Source organism: Caretta caretta, chromosome 21 (assembly GCF_965140235.1).
Source record: "Caretta caretta isolate rCarCar2 chromosome 21, rCarCar1.hap1, whole genome shotgun sequence".
In the NCBI taxonomy this organism is placed as follows: domain Eukaryota; kingdom Metazoa; phylum Chordata; order Testudines; family Cheloniidae; genus Caretta; species Caretta caretta.
In genome coordinates, this window is record NC_134226.1 from 408,470 (window position 1) to 431,983 (window position 23,514).

Sequence of the window (23,514 nt, forward strand, 5' to 3'; positions counted from 1 at the left end):
AGTCAAGGAAAGTGTGGGCCCCTTACTGAATGAGGGAGGCAACCTGGTGACAGAGGATGTGGAAAAAGCTAATGTACTCAATGCTTTTTTTGCCTCTGTCATCATGAACAAGGTCAGCTCCCAGACTACTGCACTGGGCAGCACAGCATGGGGAGGAGATGACCAGCCCTCTGTGGAGAAAGAAGTGATTCGGGACTATTTATAAAAGCTGGACGAGCACAAGTCCATGGGGCCGGATACACTGCATCCGAGAGTGCTAAAGGAGTTGGCGGATGTGATTGCAGAGCCATTGGCCATTATCTTTGAAAACTCATGGTGATCCGGGGAAGTCCCGGACGACTTATGAGGAGAGGCTGAGGGAGCTGGGATTGTTTAGCCTGCAGAAGAGAAGAATGAGGGGGGATTTGATAGCTGCTTTCAACTACCTGAAAGGGGGTTCCAAAGAGGATGGCTCTAGACTGTTCTCAATGGTAGCAGATGACAGAACGAGGAGTAATGGTCTCAAGTTGCAGTGGGGGAGGTTTAGATTGGATATTAGGAAAAACTTTTTCACTAAGAGGGTGGTGAAACACTGGAATGCGTTACCTAGGGAGGTGGTAGAATCTCCTTCCTTAGAGGTTTTTAAGGTCAGGCTTGACAAAGCCCTGGCTGGGATGATTTAACTGGGAATTGGTCCTGCTTCGAGCGGGGGGTTGGACTAGATGACCTTCTGGGGTCCCTTCCAACCCTGATATTCTATGATTCTATGACTGGAAAAAGGTTAATGTAGTGCCCATCTTTAAAAAAGGGAAGAAGGAAGATCCGGGGAACTACAGGCCAGTCAGCCTCATCTCAGTCCCTAGAAAAATCATGGAGCAGGTCCTCAAGGAATCAATTCTGAAGCACTTAGAGGAGAGGAAAGTGATCAGGAACAGTCAGCATGGATTCACCAAGGGCAAGTCATGCCTGACTAATCTAATTGCCTTCTATGACGAGATAACTGGCTCTGTGGATGAGGGGAAAGCGGTGGACGTGTTGTTCCTTGACTTCAGCAAAGCTTTTGACACGGTCTCCCACAGTATTCTTGCCAGCAAGTTAAAGAAGTATGGGCTGGATGAATGGACTATAAGGTGGACAGAAAGTTGGCTAGATTGTCGGGCTCAACGGGTAGTGATCAATGGCTCCATGTCTAGTTGGCAGCTGGTATCAAGTGGAGTGCCCCAAGGGTCGGTCCTCGGGCTGGTTTTGTTCAATATCTTCATAAATGATCTGGAGGATGGTGTGGATTGCACCCTCAGCAAGTTTGCAGATGACACTAAACTGGGAGAAGAGGTAGATATGCTGGAGAGTAGGGATAGGATACAGAGGAACCTAGACAAATTAGAGGATTGGGCCAAAAGAAATCTGATGAGGTTCAACAAGGACAAGTGCAGAGTCCTGCACTTAGGACGGAAGAATCCCATGCACCGCTACAGACTAGGGACCGAATGGCTCGGCAGCAGTTCTGCAGAAAAGGACCTAGGGGTTACGATGGACGAGAAGCTGGATATGAGTCAACAGTGTGCCCTTGTTGCCAAGAAGGCCAATGGCATTTTGGGATGTATACATAGAGGCACTGCCAGCAGATCGAGAGACATGATCGTTCCCCTCTATTCAACATTGGTGAGGCCTCATCTGCAGTAGTGTGTCCAGTTTTGGGCCCCACACTACAAGAAGGATGTGGAAAAATTGGAAAGAGTCCAGTGGAGAGCAACAAAAATGATTAGGGGACTGGAACACATGACTTATGAGGAGAGGCTGAGGGAACTGGGATTGTTTAGTCTGCGGAAGAGAAGAATGAGGGGGGATTTGATAGCTGCTTTCAACTACCTGAAAGGAGGCTCCAAAGAGGATCTGTTCTAGACTGTTCTCAGTGGTAGCTGATGACAGAACAAGGAGTAATGGTCTCAAGTTGCAGGGGGCGGGGGGTTTAGGTTGGATATTAGGAAAAAAATTTTCACTAGGAGGGTGGTGAAACACTGGAATATGTTACCTAGGGAGGTGGTGGAATCTCCTTCCTTAGATATTTTTAAGATCAGGCTTGACAAAGCCCTGGCTGGGATGATTTAGTTGGGGATTGGTCCTGCTTTGAGCAGGGCGTTGGACTAGATGACCTCCTGAGGTCCCTTCCAACCCTGATATTCTATGATTCTATGAAATCCATGAAGCTCTCCTGGAGGTACTCTAAAAGCCTCTGCAGAAGGTTTCTGGGGACAGCAACCTTATTCTGTCCTCCATGGTAGGATACTTTACCACGCCATGCTAGTAGCAAGTAATCTGGTATCATTGCATGACAAAGCCTGGCAGTGTATGATCCCGGTGTTTGCTGGCATTCAAGCAACATCCGTTCTTTATCTCTCTGTGTTATCGTCAGGAGAGTGATATTGTTCATGGTAACCTGGTTGAAATAGGGGAATTTAATTAAGGGGACATTCAGAGGTGGCTGTTCCTATTGGGCTGTTTGCCTGTGGCTGAAAAGAAATCCTTCCCGCAGTTAGCCACGCGGTGGGGGGGGGGGGAATTGGCGCCAAGCTGTTCACGTTTGGCTAGCAGGGATCTTCCCTGATACCAGCCACGAAGTGGGGTGAGGAGTAAAGCAATCATCCCAGAGAATTGGATGGGGGGACGTTAGTTTGGTTTCTGCTGCTCCAGGCCAATGGGAGCTTCTGGAAGCGGCGCAGGCCGAGGGACGTACTGGATGCCACTTCCAGCAGCTCCCATTGGCCTGGAGCAGCGAACCGCGGCCACTGGGAGCCACGATTGGCCGAACCTGTGACGCGGGAGGTAAACAAACCGGCCTGGCCCGCCAGGGGCTTTCCCTGCACAAGCGGTGGAACAAGTTTGGGAACCACTGCCATAGACAGTTGAAGAAGAGATAACATTTACAGAGTTTGTCTCAACAAGAATAATGCTTAACATAATGGAACAACAACATTGCTGCTGTAATCCCACTAAAGTCAATAATGTTACTTCACCACCATGTTGCCTAATTCATTAACAAACACTGAAAGAAGAATTTTGGCTAGATGCACGTTAAAGTACAAATAGGATGCATTACTAATATATTCTTCCTAAGTGCCTGCTTCTTGCTGGTATGTTTCCCAACCTAATACTGCATGTTTTCACAGCTGGCAATTGACACTGCCAACCAGCCTTTATATTCAGTGTTTAATGTATTCCCATCAGGAAGCTATTTTTATTATTCGAGTATTTTCTTAAAATTTCTTGTGTAAAATGGTCATATTTTAATTAGTATTTTTCCCACAGGATAAGTAAATTATATACCGTCATTAAAAATGCTGATAGATCTTGTCTGCTCAAGAGAGATAGTTGTATTATGGAACACAAAACAGAGGGACTTACTACAGCCAAGTATAAAACAAGACGTCATTTGTTCCTCTATGTTTCAAATGGTTTTATTGGTGGTAATTATTTGATACAGGACAGTGTAAGAAGACAGGATATGCTCATGGAATTATTTTCATACTTAATTCTACATCTGTGTCCTAAACACATTGAGTAAAACTGTATTCAGTTACCATTAATGATTGCCCGAGTTACATTATTTCTTCCTAATTCTCTTGAAATATTCTCCCATTACATGACTAAATCTTCAAGTTTTCTTTGTATGATCATATATTTCGAGGGAAAAAAACTCTCATAGGCAAGGCATGTTATAAAGGCCACATGCCACTTTATACACACACACACACACACACACACACACACATACGGGTGTACCTGGATTCCCATGAAAGCTATTTTAGGGTAATTTCTGAAAGTTTATGCTACGTGAATGGTTTTCCTTAACCACACCCTAAGAAGGTGTACTTCTTGAAGAACTTCAGTGTGTAATTAACAGGCCTTTAAAAATCTATTTACCTAACTGTGTCTAGACTAACTTTTTCATTTCAAAACATGAATGTTTGCAGATTCATGCATGTAAAAGGTTAGTCTGTAACAAATCTAAGACTTATAAGAACAGCCATACTGTGTCAGACCAATGATCCATCTACCCCAGGATCCTGTCTCCTAGAGTGGCCAGGACCAGAGCTTCAGGGTCTTCTCAACAACCCCTGGCAATGACTATGTGTTGTATGAAGAAGTACTTTATTTTTTTTTGTTTCAAACCGTCTATTGATTTAATTGGGTGACCTCTGGTTCTTGTATTATGTGAAAGGGTGAATAACACTTCCTTATTTCAGTTTCTCTCCACCATTCATGATTGCAGAGACCTCTATCATATCCCACCTTAGTCATCTCTTTTCTAAAATGAATAGTCCCAGTCTTTTTAATCTCTCGTTTTGAAAGCTGTTCTATACCCCTTCTCATTTTCGTTACCCTTCTCTGTGTCTTTTCCAATTCTAATATATCTATTTTGAGATGGGGTGACCAGAACTGGACTCAGTATTTAAGGTGAGGATGTACCATGGATTTATGTAGTGGCATTATGATATTTTCTGTTTTATTATCTATCCTTTTCCTAATGGCTGCTAACGTTGTTAGCTGTTTTGACCACTGCCGCACACTGAGTGGATGTTTTCAGGAAATTATCCACAATGACTTCAATATCTTTCTTCTGTCATAATAGTTAACTTAAAACCCATCATATTGTGCCTAGAGCTGTGATTTTTTTTTAGGGCTATCAATTAATTGCAATGATCTCACACGATTAACTCAAAAAAATCACAATTAATCGCACTTTTAATTGCAGTGTTAAATAATAATAGAACACTATTAATTTTTTTAATCGCTTGACAGCCCTAATTTTTTTCTAATGTACTTTACACTTATCGACATTGAATTTCATCTGCTATTTGTTGTACAGTCACCCAGTTTAGTGAGATCCTTTTGAACCCTTCACAGTCAGCTTTTGACTTAACTATTGTGAGTAATTCTGTATCATGTGCAAATTTTGCCCCCTCACTGTTTAACCCCTTTTCCAGGTCATTTATGAGTATGCTGAACATCACAGTCCCAGTACAGATCCTTGAGTACCCCAGCTATTTACCTCTCTCCATTGAGAGAGCTGGCCAATTATTCCAACCTTTCGTTTTCTATCTTTTAACCAGTTACGGAGGCATGAGAGGACCTTCCCTCCTATCCCACGACTGCTTACTTAACTTAAGAGCCTTTGTCCAGCTACGACAGAAAAATGACAGGAGACCCCAGATGTGGTTTAATTATGCTGCCACTATATTCCTAAATGTCTGGGAGTACCTGGCAAATAAAAGTGTACAATGCAGGTAATTCCATAATAATTTGCATACACTGGGACTGGAGGCTGCTGTCAACCCTCCCCACTTTACCCATCCTGGTCCCACACCAATCTGCTGCTGGGACCTTACCACCCTCACCCCTTGAATAAGGGTTAAGGGGCGGGGGTCATAAAGAAGGAGGGGTTAGCTCTGTGTACCAGTCATAGAAGCCCTGACATACACCCCCCCATTTCCACTCCTTAAAGGAGGTATTCCTTAATATCCTTTACCAATCCATTTGATCAGATCACTGTATCCCTTCCCTATGGAGTACCAGCACTTAAAATTCACCCCACGCTTACATAATGATTTGCAACATCATAGACAAACTCCCATTCCATGTTTGCCCCAACTAAGCCCCCAACCCACTGGGGGATGACAAAAAAACCCTCACCTCACCTTGGCCAATCTGGCAGTGAGGGGAAAATGTCCTTCCAAGCCCCTCCTCCCCTAAGAAAGTCATGCCCACAGTGGGTCATGACAAAACCTGGTATTTAACTACTTCCATGGGTGGGATGGTGGGTGCAGCTCTGCCTGGTCCAGGTAGAAAGAGGGCTTTTCCTGCAGGGACGTGGACCTAAACAGTTCCTCCTCTCTTCCAGTCACCTGCGGGGGGGAGGGGGGGGGACACTGGGTCACTGTTCCCATGCTGACCTGGTTTGAAGCTGCTGCAGCCAGTCACTTTGGCTCTCTAGCCCTAAAAGGGGCCACATGTTTTCCTACAAGCCAGACAATGGACCCCACAGCTTAACATGCAGTGAGAGCGTTGGTGAGGGACTTGTTTAATTTAAATATGAGATGCCATGTGACAATACAATTCTATCCAAGATTGTTCATGAATCTGTATGCTTGTGATTTACCCCAGGATGGGTAAAACTACTCTAAAATGATTAGTTCAGACACACAGAGGTCATCGACTCTGCATTTGGGATCCAACAGATTTATCCACCAGGGTTCAATCACTGTCATTTGTCTTTGTTGGAGAATTTTAAATGTCTGTATTTGGTTTTATATCTTAGAGTTTGGCTGTAAGCTTACTTGGCATGTTACATTTGGCAAGGAAATTATTGATTGGTGATCCCCGGCTGCCACTTTATTAGATTGTTTTCAATGTGGACTACTATTGCACTGGGTATCAGTGTGTGCAACACAAATGAATCAGATCATTTACATTTCAAAAATGTCTTAATTTACTGCAGTATTTGCTCCACAGAAGAACTATTGCCTGGAAATACTCAGCATGTAAAGCTAATTCCATATCTAGGACAGATAAGATTGAGACCACCTTTTGATACACAAGTGATATTACCCTAGAGCTTGCTATCTATGTGTAAGGACATCAAGGATGGCGCTAGGATATTATATTTAACATGCTATTGGCTAAATATACCTTATCTGCCCAAATTTCTTCTTGGGAATGTAGTGAGCTGTGTGGCTAATGCCAGTTCTAGAATAAAATATTATGGCCTTAGACCAGTGGTGGGCAACCTGCCCATCAGGGTAATCAGCTGGCCTGTTGCCAGACAGTTTGTTTACATTTGCACGGCCACCTGCAGCTCCTAGTAGCTATGGTTCGCTGTTCCCAGCCAATGGGAGCTGCGGGAAGCAGCGGCCAGCACGTCTCTGCAGCCCGCACCGCTTCCCACAGCGGATTAACCTGACGGGCTTCGTGCAACCCACAGGCGTCTTTGGAAGCACTGTTATTATAGTAATGTTATAGGTTGTAATTTCACGTATATAGTTATGAGGCTGAAAATGTGCCCTCATGGCTTACAACAAACCCAGGCAAAACTCTCCAGGAGCAGAGGGGCAATTCACACCTCATCAGAGCACGTATGGGACAAACCCAGCCCAGCTTCACAGGAACAAAGGACACTGGCCTAGGCAGGAACAAAAGATCTGTTGGACTCTCGAGTGAGTCACCCCCCTTCCCTTGGTCAGTTTGGGACTATGCTGAGGTAATGCTCACCTGACTCTGAAGGGGGGGGCAAAGACCTGGGGGAAGAAAGAACATGATAAAAGGGAGACACATTTGCCATGCTCTCTCTCTTCCACCTCCATCTACAGACACCACCACCAGGCGACTGAAGCTCTGATCAAAGGGGAGAGCCTGGCTCAAGGGCAACCACCTGGCCTGTGGTGAGAAGCAGCTAAGCTTGTAAGGGCACTGAAAGTGTTAAGAGCAGCTTAGAATGTGTTTTGCTTTTATTTCATTTGACCAAATCTGACTTCTTGTGCTTTGACTTAAAAATCACTTAAAATCTATCTTTTGTAGTTAATAAATTTGTTTATTCTACCTGAAGCAGTGCGTTTGATTTGAAGCATGTCGAAGACTCCCCTTGGGATAACAAGCCTGGTACATATCAATTTCTTTGTTAAATTGACAAACTCATATAAGCTTGCAGCATCCAGCAGGCATAACTGGACGCTGCAAGAGAGAGGTTCCTAGGGTTGTGTCTAGGACCGGAGATATTGGCTAGTGTCATTCGGTTGCACAATCCAAGCAGCAGCTAGTCAAAAGTGCTCACTGACGTAGCTGGGAGCAGCTTAAATGCTAGAGGCTGTGCGTGAACAGCCCGGGAGTGCGGGTTCTCACAGCTGAGCAGGGTAAGGCTGGCTCCCAGAGATGAGGATCAGAGTGACCTAGCAGATCACCAGTCCAGATAAAACCAGGGGAACATCACAAGCAGTTTATGGATTTTGCATTAATCTTCATCAAGAATAGGACTTCCAAATAATCATGAAAATATGGATTTGGGCATTTTCAAGGCATATCATTACTTAAACAGCTATCTTGATAGGAATGATAACCTTACCAACATACAGTACGAACCAGGATAACAGCAAGCTGGCAAGCATCTCATTCTGGATCCCCTGTGCTCTGTCACAGCAAAAGAGTGATGCAGGAGGAACGTATCAGCTTCACTCAAGCTCCTTCTGAGACAGAGCTGGTCTTTGTGTTTGTGCTGGATGGCTTGCATCTGGAGAAGTACCAACTCCTCAAGTGCTGTGAGACACCCTTTTCACTCTCCACTTTCCTCTATTATTGCCAGTAGCGGAGTGCATTCAAGTCCACTGGCCTTGCAATCCTTTCTTGCTACACATGTCCCATGACTGAAATTCCAAAACTAGCTCTACCTGAGCACCTGGCAGCAGCCTGAACAATGGCTGGCTTGTGAGTATACTTCTCTGCACAGCACCATGTTGTGTAATATTTAGTCTTTTGTCTGTACGGGAGATGACAAATTCTTTCAGTGTATGAAACTGTAATTAACAGAAACTCATTCTGCAAAATTAGAGGTAAACTGCATATATCTGCTGCAGAGGTATCTTCAGTGGCTGTTTTAGGACAAGCTGCGAATTTCCTTCCTGCGGTAGCCTAGTAAAGAGATGTACTCTAAAGAATTACATAGTCCTGGTGAAGGAATATTCACATTCAACCAGTACATAATAATGTGACCTCTCCAGCAATCCTCAAGCCAAAACATCTTGTTGAATTGGAAATGTCATCTTATGTGGCCACGCCAGTTATGTTTTGTGGTTTTATCAGTGCTGCTCCCGCTAAAGGCTGGATTATCTGTTTCACATCCATTTAACCATGGGAAGGTTTTGACAGTGCAGACAGCAATCTGGACTTTACTGGCTGGGAAAATTGCCCTCATAAACCTGACTTGATACATCTGTCCCCTTGACTGTGTACATTTATGGCCATGCGTTCAGTTGGCCTGGTGCCTGCTCAGTGATGGATCAGCTCCTGTGGCAAAACTCAGAGGATTTTCTGTCTTTCCTTCTCCGCTACAAAAATAAATATATCCTAAGGAGTGAAGAAAAGAAGACATGTTTATGGGTATTTGTGGCAGCCAATGAGAGAAAATGTATTGGTCTTCTAGGTGCCGAGGAAGCCAATAAGGCTACCTTGAGCGTGAAACATTGATCATGTCTGTACATCCATTTCTTTATTCACATGACACTTCACCATAATTTGAGCATTCATGAAAATACATGAGAGAAGTACATAACAGTAGACACTATAGTACCCATGCAAACATTACACTGTTCTGTAGGGTCCTTCTCCCACCCCAAAATCTTACAGGATCCTCCTTCAAAACTCCTCTTCAATGTCAGGGCAATGGTATCCAGGGACAAACTCAACCACATGCGCCCAGCTGAAACCACCCCACACTGAAAGAGAATATGTTTTAAATTGAATGCATAGAACCACTATGAGAGGGACAAGTTGAGCAAGGTAATATCTTTTATTGGACCAATTTCCAATACTAATAATTAGGGCTGTCAAGCGATTAAAAAAATTAATTGTGATTAATCACACCATTAAACAATAACAGAATACAATTTAAATATTTCTGAATGTTTTCTACATTTTCAAATATATTGATTTCAATTACAACACAGAATACAAAGTGACAGTGTTCCTTTTATATTTATTTTTGATTACTAATATTAAATTGTAAAAAGCAAAAAATAGTATTTTTCAGTTCCCCCATTACAAGTACTTTAGTACAATCTCTTTATCATGAAAGTTGAACTTACAAATGTGGAATTAGGTATATAAAAAAAACTGCATCCAAAAATAAAACAAAGTAAGAAACTTTAGAGCCTACAAGTCCACTCAGTCCTACTTCTTGTTCAGCTAATTGCTCAGACTGGCTGAACAAGTTTGTTTACATTTACAGGAGATAATGCTGACTGCTTCTTGTCACCTGAAAGTGAGAACAGGCTTTCACATGGCACTGTTGTAGCTGGCACCACAAGATGCGCTAAAAATTCATCTGTCCCTTCATGCTTTAACCACCATTCCAGAGGATATGCTGTTGACAGATTCTGCTCAATAATGATCCATTGCAGTGCAGACTGATGCACATTCACTTTCATCCTCTGAGTCAGATGCCAAAGGTAGATTTTCTTTTTTTGGTGGTCTGGGTTCTTTAGTTTCCACATCAAAGTGTTGCTTTCTTTTAAGACTTCTGAAACCATGCTCCACACCTCATCTCTCTCAGATTTTGGAAGGCACTTCAGAGTCTTAAACCTTGGGTCGAGTGCTGTAGCTATCTTTAGAAATCTCATAATCGTACCTTCTTTGCACTTTGTCAAATCTGCAGTTAAAGTATTCTTAAAATGAACAAGTGCTGGGTCATCATCCGAGACTGCTATAACATGAAATATATGGCAAAATGTGAGTAAAACAGAGCAGGAGACATACAATACTCCCCCAAGGAGTTCAGTCACAAATTTAATTAACAGAGTTTTTTTTTAAAACGAGCATCATCAGCATGGAAGCATGTCCTCTGGAATGGTGGCTGAAGCATGAAGGCGCATATGAATGTTTAGCGTACCAAGGTATTTACATGCCAGAAACACCGACTACAAAAGTGCCATGTGAACGCCTGTTCTCACTTTCAGGTGACATTGTATATAAGAAGTGGGGCAGCATTATCTCCCGTAAATGTAAACAAACATGTTTGTCTTAGTGACTGGTTGAACAAGAAGTAGGACTGAGGGGACTTGTAGGCTCAAGTTTTACATTCTTTTGTTTGAGTGCAGTTATGTAACAAAAGAAATCTACATTTGTAAGTTACATTTTCAAAGATAAAGAGATTGCAGTACAGTACTTGTATGACATGAATTGAAAAATGCTATTTCTTTTATCATTTTACACTGCAAATATTTGTAATAAAAAATATAAAGTGAGCACTGTACTCTTTGTATTGTGTGTTGCAATTGAAATAATATATTTGAAAATGTAGAAAAAATCCAAAAATATTTAATAAATTTAAATTGGTATTCTATTGTTCAACAGTGCAATTAAAACTGCGATTAATCATGATACATTTTTTTAATCGTGATTCATTTGAGTTAATCGCGTGAGCTAACTGCGATTAAAATCGACAGCCCTACTAATACCAGTATGGGTATTAATGGAAAACATAAGGAAAAGTTTACCCCACGTCATGCTTCTTCCCAAATGGCCGCCAACTGAGATGTGCACATTCCAAGAAGAAAGGCTTTCAGCTTCTGAATCTCTGAAGACCAAGAAGCAGTGGAGCCGCACATTGGGTCACATAGAGCTCCACAGCCATGTCTCCATCATGTTGACTATTTGATATTTGTTACTGAGTCAGTAACAATTACTTTCAACTGTGGTGATCTAGCCATTCTGTGATTTGGTGCCTTAGTCCAGGGTGATGAATTACTAATGGAATCTTCTTCCAAGCTTCCAACACTTCGGAGGACTTTTCAGCTACTAAAACAGACTGAGGCTAATCACAGTGTCTGAAATGTTTGAGTACACCTTTCCTCACGCAAAAAAACCTTCTTACATCTTCATCTTTCAGATTTTTAAAATCTATTTTAAAAAAACCCAAAGTCCTGCTACTGCAGCCAATTCCCAAAACAGCCACAAATATCTCTGAAAATGCTCTTTGTAGTGACTGCCACAGATATTGATTTTTAGAAACCTTGATGTAGAACTTCAAGAGAGATACTGCTATATGGAAAAGTGACAGGCACGGATGGAACACAGAGGGTGCAAATAGGTATTAATACGTTAAATTTTGTGGCTTTAGAGAAGGTGCTGATTCTGACAATAGAAGTAAACATTTCTCTTTAGATACCCACATAGGTTAGAATTCTGCTGCAGGTGTCTTGATCTTATTTACTAGACACATGCAATGCTTCTAAACCAAAAGACTGCTGACTCTGGTGTGTGTACTGCACTGGGCTGGTTTCAGACATTATTTAAATCCAGGTGAGATTGTAGAGGATTCTCAAACTCATTAAGATCACTGAACTAATCCATAACATGGGAAAAATTTGCATATGAGAGAATGGTCTCACACTAAAGAACCAGCTTTTTGACACTGGCTGAGAAGCTTCAATGCCTCAATCATTAAGAAATCTGTTATCACTCTTGTTCCACCTCAACAGCTGCCTGACTGCCAAAAGATGGGGTGTACACCAGGAAGAGTATCCATGGAACCTAATGAAATTATCTGTTTATTCTTCATGTTTTAATTGAATTTTGTGGTTCAGACTCTGCTCTCAGAGTCAGTTAAAGTACAAAGAAAAAAAGTTAAAAGTAGCGTGTATGGGTGGAGGGGGAGAAGGAATCAAATTCTTGATTTGTGTCCAGCTGGTACTGGCCAAAAATAGACGCAAAGATTCTCATTGCAAATTTGCCTCCGGAATGAAGGTTATTTGCTTTTCACTGAAGTCCTCTTGACAGGAAGAGGAATGTGAAAAAGAAAATACTGGGAAAGAGAGTTTTCCTTGTTCACAGCCAGCAGGTTAAAATCTTCAAACAGGTTTGGGGATTTTGAGGAGCTCACACTTGACTGGGTCACAAAAGCAACTTTCCAGACAGGGACAGTTTGCTGTCAATCAACTCGTAGTTAATACGCGAAAGTGAGAGCTCCTGTGCTTCACTTTTTTGGAATTCAGACTAATTGACACTGTACAAATTCCAGTAATTTATGAGCTAGTTAAATATGGTTCCAGATCTAGACAAAGAGAAACAGAGACATTAAAACCTACTGCTCAACAATTCACCTCCACTCAGCACTGGGCAGAGTCCCCCTGCCCTACTCTGCTGTCCACTGCCCCGCCCATCACGCTCTACTCCAGTGGCCCATGCCAACACCATGCAACGTGTGCCCTTTTCACTTCTGAGGTAGCTCTTCTCAAAAGCAGGATTTTGTTCCAAAACAACAGTGTGTGAACTGTGCTATGTCCGTTTACTGAGCTTCAAATGGGTGGAAATCAAAACTCCTCTCAGGGCTGGGCTGGCTGCAGGCAAGTAGTGACAGGTTTTGTCAGTACTGTATATATACTAGATTTCTATGATATGCATTGCTTATGAGTAATGTTACATTATACAGAAACTATAGCTCTAAAGAAGCATGTTTCACTTTTTACATTATGGTTAATACACCAGGCACTTCATTGTGAAAGGTTATGAGAGGATTTAGGGCCCATGAAAATGCTGGACTGGTGGAACCAGGAGAAGAGCCAAAGAGTAAGGCAGGCAAGCTGTTCACACTCTGCCACTGCACCTCATTTCTGACATCCAGCACCCCTTAAAAGTCCACTCCTGAGTAAAGATTGTCAATGATGTCAAATTGTGCCAGTCTGTGTGGCATTTCTGCAGCAGACATAAATGGTGACTAGCATGAAAAACAAAACTCATTGTCATTTGTGGCTACCAAGCCCCTTTTCTACCCTATAGAAGAGATGATAATGTGAATACAGAGGTTAACATTCAGGTTGGAATTAGACCAGCTTCTCAGTTATTGCACAAAGGCCATGGAGTGCTTCTGACCAGAGGTTCTAAAAAGCTCACATTTTTCATAATTAAGTGTGGGGAGAATCGAATTACATCATGGCTGATGGCCAAGTCATGCATCCTCAGAGCACGTGTGAATTGGTACAAGGTGGGGGAGAGATGAGTGAGTAAACAGTTATCTTTTAAAATAACTCTGAATTCTGAAGTAAAGCTGAGAAGATAGGAGAATTCCTCCTTGATGTCAAACTGTATCACTCTATAAAAATTTGCCTGACAACATCTTCAAATGCTGCACAAAGCAATACCATCTTTTATGTCTACAAGTATACATAGCCGTGTGTGTGGCTGTCACTTTGTCTATTGCTCTATGTAGCATAATGAATACATTTTACTCAGTAAGGCTGTTGTGTAGGGTCAAGAAGCCTTTTTGTGCCCTTTACAGTTGGGTTTTTCATTTATTCTTGATTTACCTCGAAGGCACAATCTTTTCTATGGAAAACTTCTTTTATATTACTGTAAAAATCAGTATCAGTAAATTTCTCAGAAAACCAAAACACTTGCACTGCACTAGCTGGATGGGCTCTAAGAACTAGTTCTACTTTATGAAAAGTAACAAATTATATTTGATTTTATTGTAGAAAAGACAACTGCTATAACATTTGTAGAAGACCCAAAGGTCCTGTCTGCTCTTTATAGGGAAAACTGAAGTCTGTTTACAGCATGCAATTTATAAATCTGAGCTCTGCTCTTAATATAGTAACTCTTGTAATTTTTAGAGTAACTTCAAGGCAGACTGACTTTGCCCATCTGACAGCTTGTATCTGGATACCGGACTAAATTATGGAACAATAAATGCAGTGTAAAACTCTTCAAAAACTGTATATGCATGTGCTGAAGAAAGGAGATATTACTGCTAGCGGGGGAAAAAACAAAAATACATGTCCCCTTTCTGCATAATGTAGAAGAATGAAATAATACTGTACAGTATGGTAAGACGTGAATCAGGTGCATGTTCCACTGCAGGCAGTGTGTCAGCAAGCTTGCAGTGTGGGCAGGGGATGGTGCTAAGAGAAGTAGCAGGAGGCCAGGAAGCCAAGCCCTCAACCCTGCACATCCTGGCCATGAATACAAAGGTTCTCTGCCCTCAGCACTCCCAAGACAGCCATGGCTGCACCACAAGACAGTTGCTAGCCATGCGTCATGACCCATTGGGACACAGAAGAGAGGGGAGTAAAGAATGATGGCAGTTAAAGATGCTTCAGCAGCATTAGGTTTCTGAACTTTTTCTACATAACACTCAGTGTTCACAATAAAATCTTGTTTATAGAGATTGTTGCTGGTTCCTCCCTCCTCTCAGGCCATGCTTCTTTTCTCATAACCTGTCAGATGCATGGGAGGTGAAGGGGAATCAGGGCGCTGCACTGGACATAGGGGCCAGTGAAACAGCCAGCATAGCTGCCTCCCTTCCCTCCCCTGTGGCCCAAAATGGTTTTTAGTGCAATTGCTCTCCTATCGGAGGAGCAATGGTGTATTTACTAAGAGAAGTTGTACCAGCAAGGGAATAAACTTGATCTTGTATGGACTTCTTTTCAGTAGGGTTGTTGCAATTTATAAACAATTAATGTTTTTTCATCATAGATTATAGGGTTGTAAGAAAACTCTTGGATCAACCAGCAGGAAGAAGGATGCAGTCAAGCAGAAAGGATCCTACATACGTTTCAGTCTCCAAGATTCAAACGATGGCAGTCAGCAGTAAACACAGAATCAGATTTTTCTCAGCACAACCTTCGCTGTCCTTCACTCCACTACAAACACATTCTGCTTCATGAGTCCTTTTGCAGCATACACTGGGCTCCCCAAGCTCTGGCAAGTGGTTGGGAAGTAAGCCCTTCTCTGCTGTGCTGACAACGAAATGAACAGGGACTCTTCCCAAAACTGCTCAGGGAATTACATTCCCAGATCTCTCCTGGATAATAGCAATCCCCTTCTCTGGCCTCATGCCACCTCACCAATGGCTGGTAGGGGAACCTAGGCCCTCCCACTACACCAGGTTACAGTCCAGCGACCACATAACTAGCAGCCAAGGTCTGTTCTTTCAGATTTCTTGCTGCCTCCCTGGTCATCTTACCATTGCCTGTCAGCAGGCCTCTCCATCATCACTCTTTCCAAGTTCACCCCTCTTTCAGGGCCTGGCCTCACAGGGCTCTCCCCTGGATTCCTTCAATAAAATCCAAAACTAAAGTACCAACTTCTGCCCTTCTCAGGCTTGACCTTTCATTCCTTTCTGCTCCTCTGTTTCCCTTGCTCTGTTCCACTACTGAAAACCTCCCAAGACTCTCTTCCCAGAAGTCCAGATCCTGCCATTTTATCAGGGCTCACCACCAGAGCCTGCTCTACCCTGCTAGTTGCTCCAAGTCTCTCCTGGTCTCTTGCCAGGACCTCCCAACACAGGGGAGGATCCCGGGCCAACTCTCTCCTCACAACCTCTGTAGTCCTAGAGAGCGATTACAGAGTTCTTCACTCTCTCTCCCTGTAGCCTCTTTTTTTGCTCAGTTTCATCTGTTTAAAACTATTCATCCAGCTCCTTTCCCAGCTGGGACTAATTGTCTGGTCCACCTTCCTCCAGCACGGCCAGGTAGCATAATTGGCCTCTCAGGCTTATGTTAACACTTTTGTCACCTGTGTGTGGGATACATGCCATCACAAGGGGCAAAGATGCTTTTTCTATTTATTTAAGAGCAGACTCTTCACTTACATGTTCTCCAGTCCTTTCACAACAATTGTCTGAGGAACTGTTTTAAAATATTTCAAGTGCAGAGAAACTAACCTGGCAATCAGAGAAGTACATGAGATTAAATTGGTTTTCTGTCTTGTACTATATTGTAATATGACATACCAATACAAGAGTCTTTTAAGCCATACCTTTCCTCCTTGTTTTCTGTTCCGTCACATCTCTGTCATTGGTTTAGCAGTGCATTCTTCAGCCTTCCTTCACTAGGCCAAAGTAATGACTAAAACTGAGAAACAATTAGCTTTCTAGCATGGAATGGTCATTTCTGATTAGAGAACAGCCCTCTGCACTCTTTGATACAGAGTAGAGATATCAAAATATTTAGTCTGAGGCTGTACAACATCTTTTGCATCCATTGTGTTATTCATAGATAAGGACATAAGGGACCATCAAGATCATCCACTCTGACCTCCTGTATAATACAGGCCATAGGACTTAATTTGAACTAGAGTGTTTCTTGTATATGGCAAGCAGAGACTGACTATTCAGCATTAATCTGCAGATTTCCTGCAAAACTCCATGTGTTTTACCCTCGAAAGTCATATTCAAAAATGAGACTGCATAAAAGCTTGCAGATTCAAATGCCCAGTGGTAGAAATATGAACCTCCATATTCAGAGTGACCCAAATCTTTGCAGGAACCTATGTACTGAAAAATTATGAAGCACACATTTGGATTTCCTTACTTAATTATTAATATCTATTAAAATAGATTTTAAAGGAACTTGGAGAGTAACCCATCAGTCTGCTCCAAACTTTCAGAGAATTTGAAAATCAGCACGCTTCTCAGCATAGCTCTGCTTAAGTGCATTTTAGCTAATACAGCAGACATACAGGAGGTCCTCTGACTTAGTACATGTCCACACCCTATGAGATAATTAACCCTTTAATTATAAGGCTAATATACTGTGCAAATCACATCTGTAATAACATACAAACTACATCTGTAATGGCTCTCCCACACTTGAGCAGTGTATAGAATACATTTCTGTTGGGTAACTATTACATGGCTGCATTATGTAAAGCTGCTGCTAGAAATATCAAAACATATTAAAAGTTTAACTAAGACAATGTGTTTCAGAAGAATTTGCTTTCTCTGGAGCAGGAATGTCCCCATAAAAAGGCATGATCTGTACTAAGCTGCTCTGTCCAATGATCTGCAAATACTGCACAATGTGTCCTGGAGTAAACCCTGCTTTCTTCTAACCCAAAGTGTTTTGGATTCATCCTATGCATGCAAAGAACATTTTTGGAAGGTTACTAAAGCTACATGTAGTTAACCTGCCTATTGATTTGTATTGTTCCCTTATACAGAGACTTCAGACTTTCAGCTGAGTTTCCAAATCCACTGACAATACCCTACAACTCCTTCACTGTATCCTTTTCTCAGTGTGACCATATGTCCCTGAAACCAGGACTGTCCTTGTTTTCAGGGTTTATCCCATGGGCCTGTTCAATTTTACAGAAAACACAGTGTTTTGCCTCAGGTTCTCCTTCTCAAACTGCCCCTCTCCCCCCCGAAAATGCTGTCATTCAGCTGAGCCAGTGAAACCAACACCAGGAGAGTGGCACACATGCACTTCAATGACCTCCACAAAGCCAATCTCATATGGTCACCTTCCCGATCATAAGACCTCCAAATGAGCTCCCCCACACTCAGTATGACTCCTCCCCCTGTGGTCCACCTCCCTCTGACAATCCCCTGCACTGCACCCCACCCTCTGCTACAGCAGCCCCATTTTTAACCTTTGAAGTATGGTCTCCCTATTATCTCCTCATATCTTTCTCAGGTTGACACCCCCAACCCCTACTCTACTAGATGCTCCATCTCTATAACACAATAACGATTGCTATAGGTTTCAATTGGTGTTACTGCACTCATACAGCCAACACACATTTTGCCTTTACTGAACTCGGTGCCGTTTTCCCCAGGTCTTTGGGATTTTTTTTCTTATAAACAATAGTAATAAGACAGTGCATTCCTACTGTGCCCTTCCAAACAAGAAAAAAAGGATTAGCCTAGCATAGATCACTTGCATAATTCACCAGCTCTGAACATTTCTAGCACAGCTTAGTCTGAGCTGCAATATAATATAAATTAATCAAGGGTGGATCAATTTTCTGATTGTGCCCCAGCTGAATTCCATGTATTATTGATTTCAGCGAGAACTCATATGGCAGAAACAGTTAAGACAATATTTACAGGACACTGAGCTCTACAGCAAGTCAGTAATGAGTTGGCTTATATGACCCATTTATCTATAACTCACGAGTGAGCTCCTGATTTTCTGTAATCATTTCTCTCTTAACCATGGTACTATAATGTAATGCTACAGAATGCATCTCCCCGATCGGAAATAAGTTTTTCTCTCGTAGTACACTTTCTGACTCTGAGGCAAAACAGTCAAAACAAAACATTTAGTTCCTGACTCCAACTCTTCCTCTACTGTATGTGAAACAGAAACAGAATTTGTTGTGTGGTGTCTCATTCAAGATTATCCAGGTTTAGGACTGAAGTCTTCAGACAAGTTTACACAAAATAGAATATATTCATCTCAACATTATTTTCCATAAATTCTTTTACTTATTTGGAGAAGAAATAAATCTTTAGTGGATAATATAGACTATAGCTCATACTCAAAAGTACCATTTATGGTGTTTAAAGAAATCTTCTGCACTCACATTTAAGTTAACGCTTCTACTTATTTTGTATAGAAGCATCATATGGGAAAAACAGATACTAACTGTAACAAAAAAAAAGGGGGAGCAGTGAATGTAACTGACTGTAGGGAGGAGACCCTCCCTTGCCCCCAGAACAATAACAAAGATATATATTTTTGGAACAAAAAAGAAGAGCTATTATCTCCATTCCCTCCCCGAGAGTTTTAGGAGATACTCCAAATACTGCTGGTTCTCTGGGGGCCTCATTTCACTGTCTTTTTTGCACTTACAGTTTGTTCCCATATATAACTGAGAATTTCACAGCAAGAAATGTAAAGTTACGTTCAGAGAAAAAGAAGGAATTGGAATGCTGGATAGTCTTTCGCTGTGGCTGATGGAATGGGCCAAAATACTGCATAATAGGAACTGCCTCCTACATCACTCAGGACCATTGGCTAGGAAAATGTGTCCAGCTTCATTAAAATATGCTTTATTTTTCAAATCTCATGATCTGACAGTACTGAGGGAAAAAACAAAATTTATCAAAAGGATTAACTTTTCAAATGGCTCTGAATTTGCACCAATACATTTCTGCATGCATAAAACTCTAGGCGCAGATGCAAAAGCTGTATGCCTGACAAAAAAAATTATGTGCAAAACTGCAAGAATAAATTTAGAGTCTGGGTTGAGGCATCATTGGAAATTTGGCTATACGATTTTACCAGAATGTGGTTTGTATTCAAATCTCTAAAACCAATACATGAGGCCAGGTTTTGGGGTACTTTTTTCTGAGAAAACCTTATTTTGCTCGAGGGTATTATGGCCTGACCAGAACACCCCACTAATGTGAACTATATGAAATGAGAAGGACTTAGTATAGACTGTGAATATTTCTCAAGCTAGCTAGAGAAGGAATAAGCAGCTAGGTTTTTTGTTTGTTTGTTTTTTAAATCAGGGTCTCAGAACAGTTAAACATCAAAAATAAAATAAACCACCAGTGAAAGAAGCATAGCATTAGTCTGAGTGAAGGAACCTGTCAAGCTCCGAAGGAGAAAGAGATGCACTAAGGGAATCGGTGTTCTAGGTCACTTCACTTTGGCACTGCTTTCAAGAACACTGGCTAACAAGTCTTTTTCTTACTTCATCTAGTTCTGTTCATCAGCCTGGCATATAGTTAAGAGTTTGCCTCAGTAACACACACAGTATTTTGGCTGTATCCATGAACGCTGGACAACTCTGCTTTTCCTTTTTGGATTTAACAATTTTGATATTCCAAAAATCAAGGGAATAATATTTGGGTAACAAATTCAATTGACAAGTGCAGCTTTTTCCCCCTTTACATCCTGTTACAATGGGCGTGTGCCTATTTTTGACTTTATCCAATGGTTCAGCTGATTCAACAATAACACTCTGCTCTAGTTCAGATTAAAGCTATCAGTACCAAACTTTCATGACCAGTGAATTCATATCCAGATTTAAAACAAACAAACCCCCAACTAATGAGAGACGTAAGGCTAACTGTCCATTCATGAAACAAGAATGTTCCCCTTAAGTAGTGGTTTGAGCCAATACTGAAAGAAGAGATGCATGACTTCTGGCCAACAACTGCAGTTCAGCTCTAAGACAGCAGTCCACTTGGGATTCTAATTAGTAATTATTGCAGCAGTGCCCTGAGGGTTCACCTACTTCACTTTGAAGCCCAGAGTTTAAATTTATTTGGGACATGATGGGAATTTGACGTACAGTGAATTGGCCTTTGTCAAGGGAGATTTCAATGATTTTTTTGTTCAGGTCCACCTGCTTACGTTGTGAACTTGAGGATGGCAAGGTGAAAAAAAGATATTTCATTATCAGAAATCAGTGATAATGAAATAAATGGAAATGCAAGATCAACCTGGGAAGAAGGTTATCTGTGTACAAAGTCCATACTGATTTTGCAGGAAAACAAGGAGCTTCGGTCATAAAATCCATTGCAGAAATTCTGAGCACTAGAGTTTAGATTTAAGGTTCACTGACTTTTGTACAGAAAGAGTGGTCTTTTTGTATCTGTTTCAAGGCTGCTCATAATGGTTTTTCAGATTTTCCAGTATAAAGATTTAATATGAGCAGTTTCTAGCTGAGCAATACAAATTTTCACCACAAGAATAGCCTCACACTTCTATAGTGAAATATGAACATGAGGCCAAATCCTAACAGCCATCTCCAGGCAAAACTCCCACTGAATCAGATGGCAGTCCACCTGAATGCAGACTCAATGACGACTTGAGCATTTCACCTGTGGTGAGTACCTTGTGTGGGAAATCACTTTTCTTTTAGGAAAAAAACATATGTTGACAGAAAAGGGCTTCCATCGAGAAAACTAACTTTGTTTGGGGAGGTGCTGTTCAGAAAAAACAAACACTTTCTCGCACTGTAGGCTGCATCTTCATTACAAATAATGGCATAACTATGCAATATAACTAATCTCCAGAGTATAGACATACCCTCTGTTTCACTGTACAGCTTCTATCTGGAATCTTCCCCATCTCCCTCTTGCATATACGGTTTCCTGAGATGGATTTAAAGAAACAGCATGCCTCTCCTCACACCACTGCTATCTGCTGAATGGAATTAGAAGTGCTAAAACGTGTGATAATTCCTATACTACTAAATGTGTAGCAGCCACATGGTAGGGGACAATATGTTGGAGGAGGAACATCTAATTTCTATCCCTCCTGTCTCTGGGAAGCTCCAAGGCCCGTGCCATGCAGCAGAATGGTAACTGAAGTCCAAAGTGGCCAAACCAGAGATTTGTTAAAAGATTCTTTGAGTGGGTTGATTTTTTCTGGGGTCTGTCTATAGCTCTTCAACAAGATTTTCCAGAGTTCCTCTTGCCTTTCTTCTTTGTATTTCTCAATATCCCTCCCAGACGCTGGTGACAAAATCCTTAGTGCCTGAGACACTATTAATTTCTCAATGCATTTAATCTTCCTGCACACAAAGAATTAAGAGAAGCTTCCCTGTAACTCCCTTTATTGTGCGATGTAATCTTGGCTTTTGTACAGCAGGATGCTGTGAGGAGGGTCACTGTGAGCCATTACTATGAGGACCCATCCCACAGGGAGCTTGGATGGTCCCTCTACACACATGCAGCTCCTTTAAGACCAAGATCAGTGTATAGTGCAGGAGGCAGGAACGAAGATGCAGACCAGAAGCTAACATACATTTTAAAATCACTGACTGTAGCTGAGAATAAAGTATTGGATTTATGCTGTGGGGAGTCCCTGGCCTTGCTTAATATTTATTGTGCATATTCCTACAGAGTCTGTGCATACACTTTGAAACTTCCTCTGCACATCTGTGCATCTCTGCATGGATTTAGGCTCTGAGCCAAAGGCTGGTTTCCTGAATCAATGCAGCTCTGGTTTCCAGGCACTAGGACCCAGGCGGAGCTTGAATCTCATATGAGTCAGTGCTGCTCTCACCCCTCAGAGCAGTGAATAAGGCTGGAGAAGCAGAGTGTGTGTGTGAATGGCTCATCTGATTTGGGAAAGTGTCCACAAACTAGGATACTACAGTCTACCGAACAGCTTGGGCACCCCTTAGGATTCCATCTCCCAGTGGTGTTCAGGGTACAGCTCAGAGGTGAGTGACAACACTCTGATCAAAGGGCTTTCACAAAGCAATCACGGTGGTTGTTGTAGAAGTTTGGGATTTTTATACTTAGCAAAGATGGTTTTGGTATACTCTGAACCTCATCCTCCTGGATGGGGGCAGTCCAGATGTGTTTGAAAGATGGATTGTACTGGCTGTGACTAGAAAGTAACATTTATGCAAAAAGCCTAAGATTTTTTCCCATATTTTGGTTGGTGTGTTGAGACTTAAAACGGACCTAATACAGGCTTGACGTCATGCTTATCTGGAAGGCTTCAATAAGTGTTTGTGGCTAAGTTCAAAAACCTGTGACACATCCTTACAGAGCACCCCAGTCTTAGAAAAATACAAGGATTCTCTCTCATCTGTTTTCATCCAGGTAAATCAGACTAATTTAATGTTCACAGGTACCTCAGTTAATCTTCTAAGAAATCACCATTACCCTGCTCATTTCAGAGAATTAGGCTCATTTAACATTAGCCACATTTTTCCTCAAACAATCCTACCTTAGTTCAGAAAACGTTCATTATCAGAGCTGAATTGTGGTGTAAGGCTGAGCAGAATTGATTCAAGGCTATCAGACATTGGCAGAAGCAGCAGGTCACCAGAGATACAGATTCTCTAGTTTCACATGGAAAAGCTTGCAAACTCCTTGTTGTCTGACCTGTTGTGACAGGATGAAACTGAGTGTTTATTGATTTGTATTTGATGATAAAGCTGTTTTATCTAGGAGAGACACTAGTCAGGGAGACAGAGATGGGGACCCCGGTCAGGGAAAGAGAAAGAGAATTGGGGAGTTCAGAACAAAATGTAACTTGACAAAGTTTGTGCGTGCTTTGGGGGTTTCTTCCTTCA

At 41.8% G+C, this 23,514-nt stretch overlaps 1 protein-coding gene across 2 annotated transcripts in view; it reads left to right on the top strand.

Moving 5' to 3' along the window:
* Positions 1–22,509: 22,509 nt before the first annotated feature.
* The window catches only part of NGF (nerve growth factor), a 48,138-nt gene continuing 47,133 nt past the window's right edge, over positions 22,510–23,514 (top strand). For both annotated transcript variants that reach the window (XM_075121957.1, XM_048826996.2), the window contains exon 1: positions 22,510–22,650. The gene's annotated coding sequence lies outside the window, so the exon portion shown is untranslated. The remainder of the gene's footprint in view (positions 22,651–23,514) is intronic.